This window comes from Cavia porcellus, unplaced genomic scaffold (assembly GCF_034190915.1).
Source record: "Cavia porcellus strain 051 isolate PalLab524CR breed Dunkin Hartley unplaced genomic scaffold, mCavPor4.1 scaffold_1, whole genome shotgun sequence".
Lineage (NCBI taxonomy): Eukaryota > Metazoa > Chordata > Mammalia > Rodentia > Caviidae > Cavia > Cavia porcellus.
Window position 1 is genome coordinate 68,342,850 of NW_026947484.1, and position 8,315 is coordinate 68,351,164.

At 43.8% G+C, this 8,315-nt stretch overlaps 1 long non-coding RNA gene across 1 annotated transcript; it reads left to right on the top strand.

Moving 5' to 3' along the window:
• Positions 1–1,702: 1,702 nt before the first annotated feature.
• Positions 1,703–8,045, top strand: LOC134471344 (uncharacterized). Its single transcript, XR_010040756.1, has 2 exons — positions 1,703–1,923; positions 6,759–8,045. It is a non-coding gene; the product is annotated as an uncharacterized LOC134471344 (long non-coding RNA).
• The last annotated feature ends 270 nt before the right edge of the window (positions 8,046–8,315 follow it).

The following is an 8,315-nucleotide window of genomic DNA, read 5'->3' on the forward strand; positions in this document are numbered from 1 at the left end:
GAACCCACAGTGCCTCAGGACCTCTCCCATCCTTACAGCACTGGGCTTTGCCTAATCACAAAAGTTAAGACTGCGTTCCTTGCAGAAAGAGGGATACTGTGTCTGCGTCTCCCACTGGATTTCTGGCTCCTCAAAAGTAGGACAGGGCTGAATCCATCTTCGTGTCATTTACAATCCACCTGCATGTCAGTGCACAATTCTTCATGCATTGGGGAAGCCAAGGACGCTTCTGCACAGGGTCATGCCTAACCAGTGTCCCGTTAGGGGAGGCTGACAGCGTGTGACTCCGGTTTCACCGTAAAGGGGATGCTCTGCTTGCTGTCCACCGTCCCAGCAAGGGGTGGGGGCGTCGCCAGGGACAACCCTGAAGAAGGCGGAGTCCCTGGGGCCGGTGCTCCGGAACTTTAGACCTAAAGAGATCCGATGTCCGGGTGATGCCTGCTAAGACCTCACACGAGGCCGCCTAGGCGGAGGCCAGCAGTGCCCCCTACCGGACTTACAGACTAGTTGTACCAGGCTGCTCTCCGTGAACCCCATGGGTACTTTCTGTGAACCAGAGCGTTTCACCGCATGCCAGAACTGGGAAAAGCAGCGCCACCCAGGCCACCAGCAGGGACGACAGCAGAGAGGTTCCTGTTAGTGGCTATATTAGAACATCTTGTCTTCATTCTGTGTAGGGATTTTCTCATAATGTGTCATGTGCAAGTTCTAGAACAAGGGTAGTGGGTAAGCACTTTTTGATCTGTGGTTTGTATTTTTATCATGGAAACGTATGAACTGGAAATACCTTCTGCAAAATACGATGAATTTGCATTTTGGTCCAGTGTAGAAAGTAAAAGCATTTGTTTTCATCTAGGCATTAGCTACATGAATGTATTCACCAAAGGAGAAAACATTTTTACATTCCCTGAGTAAAACGAGGCAAAAGCAAGTATGCTGTGAAATTCTAACAATGCCTTGGGAAATTAAGTTGATAAATCTTAGGAAAAGCCTATCATGTTTTACAAGAATAAACAGTATTTCCTCCGTTTTTACTTGGCTAGCTTTTTCTTCCTGGGCTTCCATCAAACGTATTTTGAGTGTGTTTCAGATCAATTTATAAAATGTTTATAAGGACTATTGCTGCTTGTTGTAGTCAGGGGTTTGCAAGGAAAATGATTACATAGAGGACACGTAATTTACAGTATTATAATGGTCACCCAAGGGTTAAATACAAGAAGTGCAGAAAATCTGTCTACACACGAAAGACCTAGACAATTCAACCAATGGCCTGGATCCCACAGCAATGTCTTGCATGAGTCTATGTGAAACCCTACAGCCCATGACAGTGCCCCCCCCCCCCGGTCCAGCTGGTGGCTCAGAGCCCTCAGCAATAACTCATGCAAGTCTGTTTCACTAATCTGTGCTGGGAAGGCCTAAAGGTCAGCGATGGAGGTAGAAAAGCTATGCCAGTGGGATGAAGGATCTGTGCCTGCAGACTGAGGGCTCTGCACTGGAGCCAAGAAGCGACACTCAAAATAAGGACCAGGGCTCCTCCAAAAAACATCACAGCCATCCTCAGTGACAATGAGGTACCGAGCTCCTCTGACAATGAAAACAGCTGAGTTCATATCAGGAAGCCAGTGTAACAAGCTTTTCCTGGAGATTGAACAGAACATATCTTCCCCCTCCAGAGCCAGGAAGTGATGCTCAGAGTAAAGACTAGAGCTCCCCCAAAGTGAACCGCAGCCATTCTCAGCATCAAGGTGCCAAGTTCCTCTGATAACAGCCGAGCTCATATCAGGGAAGCCAGCATGACAAACTCCTCTAGGAGAATCAACAGCTCCAAAAGAACAGCAGCTCCAAACAACAACATGGCTTAGGAAACACACAGTGTTAGTCTTCTTCTCTACTTCTCCTTTTTATGCTGGCAAGTGTCCTCAGGTGAGTCATCTACACTCAGCACCATGCTGATTCAGCTGAGCAGGTGTTTAAGTTGACCAGCATTCAATCTGCCACACTGCTGTCAGTGTCACTGGGGTGGGGGGCAATGCCAGGGCCTCACACATGCTAGGCAAATGTTCTACCGCTCTGCTCCATTCTGCTAACAACACACATTTTACTCTCAGAAAAGGCAGTTAAAATTATTATTGGTATAATAGCTAGAACTCTACATGAATGCGGAGAAAGCAGTGCTAATTGTGGTTCTTAGCAGTTTATATCATATTATACTTCATTTACATTTGAGCACGAATGGACCTAGCTAACTCAAATGTCTGTTATTTTGGTATGAAAAATCATTGCAAATCCAAGCCATGGAGTTATAGATTCGCTTTTACAATATGTCCTGTCTGCTGGCTACCACCTGCATGCCATCAAAGCAATCTTTTTTTGAAGTATGGCAATAATATAACAGCATAATTCTACCCGAGTGGCTTAGAAGAGCTGTCTGGGTGGTGTAGGGTTCCGTAAGTCAGAGTCCCATGAGGAAACAGACATCACAGTGATCATTTTTACAAAGAATTTAAGGAACTGCTGAAATGGTAATGGAAGACTGGAAAGGCAACCAGAGAGGCAGCTGCCACTCATCTGGGGGAAGGACGTCCTGGGGAGCCTCAGAGCTAGGTGACAGCCTCTTGGGGAGACACAGACCCTGAGGAGAGAGGGGTCCTTGGCTGGTGCCATTGTTTCTGAAAGTAAAAATTGAGGGTTGGTTAAACCCTAGAAACTGGAACCAGCTGCCACAGCCAGAAACAACACCGCTGGGAAACGTGACAGGAAGCCACAGCAAGGGTGAAGCAGCAGGCTGGAGTAGTCCCTGCTCCGCCTCCAGCCTGCTGCTCTCCTCCAGCGCCTCTCTGTTGCCAAAACCTTACAGGAAATGTGGTTTGCTGAGTCCCAACCCCAGGTATCAAGGTACAGAATGGAAAGATAAGCGGTGAGACCAATGGTAATAACCGGCACGGAAAGCAAACTCATGCGTAAGAACTCGACTGTCTCCATAGTAATGTAGGGGACGCCTGATAGAGAGTTGTCGCAGTGACACATTTACCTTACCTTTAACATTTTGTAATCGTAGCAGGACTGTGGTTATGAGCACACTCAAATAAGGGGCAATGTTGAACTTGACCCTACCTTTGTTATCTGGAAAACAGTGTAGATTAAAGAGCTCCCTTGTCCGTTTCATTTTCTGGGTAACTACGTAGCACTAATGTAGAACCACATTTCCTGAAGCAACTTAGATAAGACCTGCAGATAACTAACTTCTTCGATTATGGGTGACAAGGTCATAAACCTACAGACCTTCCTGCATTTCGTTCTCTGCTCCTAAATGGTGACCTGAGCCCTTGGTCCCCACTGACCCCTCTGTTCAAAGTGCTTTCTTGGACCAACCTTTGGTCAGCTTTGTCTCCCTCTCCAAATTTGGCCTTTGGCTTTTGACCCACTGGTAACCTAAAGGAGTATCAAGATCCCCTCCTTTTCCAGCTGACCACAGGAACGCCTCTCCTTATCTTTTGTCCACCTTTCCATCCCACTCCCTGGTACTCACTCCTTATAACATTATTTACCTTCCCCACCCTCCTCCTCCCCAAAGAGTCATATAGTTAAAGCCTTTTCCCTGCAAGAGCACACTCCCTTCCTTTATGCCAGGAATCCTTCTGAGAAAAGGGTCTCCTTACCTGAGTGTGGGCCGATTGGGTGGTTTTTATGCACTCTAATGTAACTCAAGATGGGATCCTCCCTCTGCCACTGCCAAAGCTGCCCAGGGACGGCACTCAGCCCCACTGAGGAGAAAGTTCTGCGGGCAGCATCTGGAGCATCCTTAGGCCGCAGTTTTTGGACCAGTGCTCCAGACATCTGTTGAAGCATAGTAAGGACTTAACCTGCTCCTTCAGGCGAAGAGATAGATGCTTTCTTTGGCCTCCTGTGAATTTGTCCTTATTGTGGTGCTTTGATTTTTTTGTTTTTTACTTAGCTCCCAAGGGATTTTGCAAAGGAATTAATGAAATGGTACTTTCTCACAGTTCTCCAGTATTTTTGTCCTTTTGGATTGTGTAGGGGTAGTCTTACAGGCACCTTCGTGCCCTTGTCCTAATTTAGTTCGATAGCTTCAAACGTGGTAGAAAGTAGCTGAGTGCAGCTACCCCAAGTCCTCAGGAGTCTAAGGTAGGAGGTCCATGACTTCAAGGATAGCCTCGGTGACAAAGACACTCTGCTTCATTAAAAAAAAAAAAAAAAAATTAAACAAATACACAAAGAAATGGCAGAAGTTTATGAATGGCCTTTTCTAAGAAGTCCTCTTGGAGACTTGGGATCCCCCGAACTGGTTCATAAGGATCTCTCCCTCCATTTCCGTTCTCTTTCTCTTTACCACCTCTACCTTCCTCATCCGCCTTGAATGCTCCCATCTGGCCCGCTTCACCCTGCCTCCTCCATGCTTGGTCTACCCTGCCGGGCCTTACCTGATCCGTGTAGCCTCTCAACTTGAGGTCACTAAGGGGTTGATCCCTGCTCACCCCGTTCGCAGTTCCAATCACCTCCTCTCCATCCACCCCCACCTCACTGGTGAAAGAACAGTATTGGGGACCATTGGGCCCCTGTGGGAATCAAAGCTACAGAGGCAGCCCGTGACTTTTCTGGCCTTAAAATAATACATTGTCCACCAACCCTGGATTTTGAGGGGTTTAGGAACCCCACCAACTGAAAAAAGTAGTTGGAAGCAGGCTGGATATTTTATCCACTCAGGTGCTCTGGAGACACACAGAGGTCGCTTGCTCCTCCCTCAGCCCTTTGCCAAAGTTCAATCCACAGTCTCAGTAAGATTATGCATCAGAGAAAAGAAATTCTAGGGCCTCTTCCATGAAGATTCCTTCGTGAAGGTGGAGTTACCTAATCTTTATCTTGAGCAATTTACTACTGCTGGGAGCACAATCTTAGTAAGAATATAGAAGTGGGGAAACAATGAGAGCTGGCTCTTTTACATTTCATTAAATAGAAATTTTAAAAATCGAAGTTATATGTTTTATTTGTGTCTTCTTTTATGTTTATATATCTACATGTGTATATGTTGGATTTTCCTGCCTCTAAAATGTTACCGAATTAGATAACAAATCTTGTAAAAGTCTTCAATTCTGACTGGCTTAGGGAAAAATAAATGCTTAGATAAATTAAATATTCCTAAAGCTAGAGATTAAAGAAGTCAAATTTCTGGGGCTGGGGATTTAGCTCAGCAGCATAAGCACCTGCCTTGCAAGCAGGTGGTTGTGAGTTCAATCCCCGTTACCAATAAAAAAAAAAAAAAAAAGTCAAACTTCTAACATTTTCAGAGATACTTTTTTCAAATGATTCAAAAATTTTTTTAAAAATTAAAGCTCACATACTTTGACTAAATATTTGATAAGTCAGACTAGCTTAATATTGTGGACTTAATAAGAGTCACCAGTGTTAAGTATCACACAAGCATTTATTTTAGTTTGTGTACGTTCTTCCTAAACTTTACCGACAAATGAGATAGCATAACATCTGTTTACCTAAATGAAGATGAAATGCTGGGGATATAGCCCAGTGGTAGAGCACTTGTTTATTGTACCCAGGGACCTAGATTACATCCTTAGGACAAATAAATAAATAGATTATTAAAGTACGTTTGTGTTTAAACAAATGAATTACTACAGTGATAAACTTTGGTTCAAGAATAATTGTGTCTTGTAATGCATCAATTTGAAGATAGCTTTCAAAGTCATTTAGTTAAAACTTTAGCCTTAGAGTTAGATTACATTAATTTGATTAGTGAATGGTCATTAAATACTTAGATCACTTCTAGGAAAGATGGAGTAATGGAGCATAACTTTAAACTTGTATAAATTTTAAATTGTTAGCACCCTATTTTTTGGTATGGGGAGGTAAAATATGTTTTTGTGTGTTAATGATGTATTCATTTTTGGGTTTCTCTCTCTCTCTCTCTTTTTTTATCAGTACCAGGGATCGAACTCACAACTGCATGCTTGCAAGGCAGGCACTTATGCTGCTGAGCTAAATCCCCAGCCCTGATATATTCATTTTTGGTACATTGAAAAGTTGCACTATAAAAAAGTGTGGCTATAAAGTCATGAGATGCATACTCAGTCTAGGTTAGTCTCTTAATATGCTAATGTGTAACAGATAGTTAATAATTATCTGTACTTACAGATTTCTCTATGGGTACATAATTTGCTGGGACAACCTTGACAAAGTACCATAGATCAAATCAAAACAGAAATTTATTTTCTTACAATTTTTGAGGCCGGAAGTACAAGATCAAAGATTCAGAAAAGTGCATTTCTTAGGAAGGCCCTCTTCTAAGATGTAAAAATGTTTCCTTACATCTCTCTTTTTGCTAATAAAAACAAATTAAAAGTAGTACCTAAATGTATAAACAAATTGTAGCCTACCCATACAATGGAATGATTTTTACAGGGGGAAAAGGATTAACAATCAACATGGATGAATCTCACCGACCTTATGCTGGAATAAAGATGCCCAATACAAAGGAATACATATTTCATATTTAGGCATTTGAAGTCTGGAGCAGGCAGATCTAATCTGAGGCCAGAGAAGGGACAGAGCCTTTGCTTGGAGTTGAGCATCAGGAGGGGAGAGGCCTTACCTTGTGGAACAATAAAACTGTTCCTTAGCTTGATTGTGGTAGTGATTACATTTGTCAGAATACTTTGAGCTGAACGGGTATTATTTTATTGTATTTTAACTCTTTTTTTCCCTCTGCCCCTCCCCCCCCAAAGGGCAAAGGACCTTCCTTCCAGCTTCTGGACAGCTCCTGGGACACCCCACCCCACGCAGTTCCCGTCTGGAAGCATGTGGGAAGGTGTGGCTTGTATATCACGATACTGGATGCCCTCTTGGAGAGTGAGAGTTCACAGGGGAAGAGACTGGACTGATCTGTCCTGCAGAGGAAGGGGATGGGTAAGGGGGCTGGAGTACAGGATACCACCCAGCAGGGAGAGGGGGTCCACCGATGAAAGGGTACAGAGGCACCTGCTCACGGAGGTTTTTAAGTTGAGCATGAGTACTGCCATGCTGAATGAACACGAATTCCAGATATACACTTTGCTTAATAAGCTTCCTCAATATTGTAAAAGGTACATGAAGAATGGCAGCGGCCCCCTCTGGTGGTAACGTGCAAAACCAAACCAGTCAAGAAAGGGTGATGTTAGAAAGAAAGGTATCTGGGATGTTTATTCTGAGCTGTGTCTTCAGCCTTGTTTGTTATTTTGAGACAAGCTCTCACTAAGCCAATGTTGCCCAGGTTGCGCTTAGACTGTCTGTCCTCCTGCCTCAGCCTGCCAGAGTGTTGGCAATTAGATACTGAAAAAAGAGTTCGGCAAAACCTGCCTAGTGTATCTTGTCTTTACTTTGCTTTTCATCAGTTGACAAGTTTTGGAAATCACTCCATGTCCATCTATGTGAAACCACTGTGTTTTAGTCAATATCTGCACAGCAGGCAGGACATCTCATGACATTAAATGGATCTCTAATTCAGGTTTTTCTATACAATGTGGCTACAAATATCTTCACATATATGTGTGTAGAACCAGAAATTTAAAGGTTAAAAACAAGATGCTGTTTCTCAGCTAGAAACAGCACTGGGCCTCGTGACTCAGTCCTAACTCAGCCCTGCAAAAATAAAAACAACCTCTGTGGCTGTGATATGCTGGGGATGTGCTGTGCCAGGGAACTCAAGAGATAGAGCCTGCCATTATGCTAATCAGGGTTGTAAAATATGTCAGACTCAAGTCTACAGAAACCAGGTGTCTTAAAGACAAGTTGTGCAGAACAAAGACAGTTAATTAACTCTGACCTGCTGGTCACCCCTTATGAATTGACCAATAGCAGATAGATAAGATGCCCACCACTCCGCACTAACTATAATGATTGGCTTCTGTAATAAATGCTTACATTGCAGTTTTTCCCCCTTAAAAACACCAGCCCTGCCCCAACTCAGGGTTCTCTGTTTCCACCTGTTTGGAGGACCCCGTGTACACGGAATAATAAAAACCCCTTTGTTTTTACATGAGAGCGAGGCCCTTGGAGTCTTCCTTGCGACACCGGTCTAACATGTGAAACCTGTAAGTGGAAGAAAGTGCCAGAAGTTCTCCTGTGCATCAACTCAGAGGGCATCTCCCACTGGTTTGCCCTGCATGTGGTTCCCTTCAAGATTTTGAATGATTGGCCTAGGGGGCTGTCCCACTCAAGAAGGAAGGAAGTGCCTTAACCTGGGTAAAACCAATGAAAATTAACATCCCCACAACTGCTGTGGAGCTAAAGATTCCACCATAAAA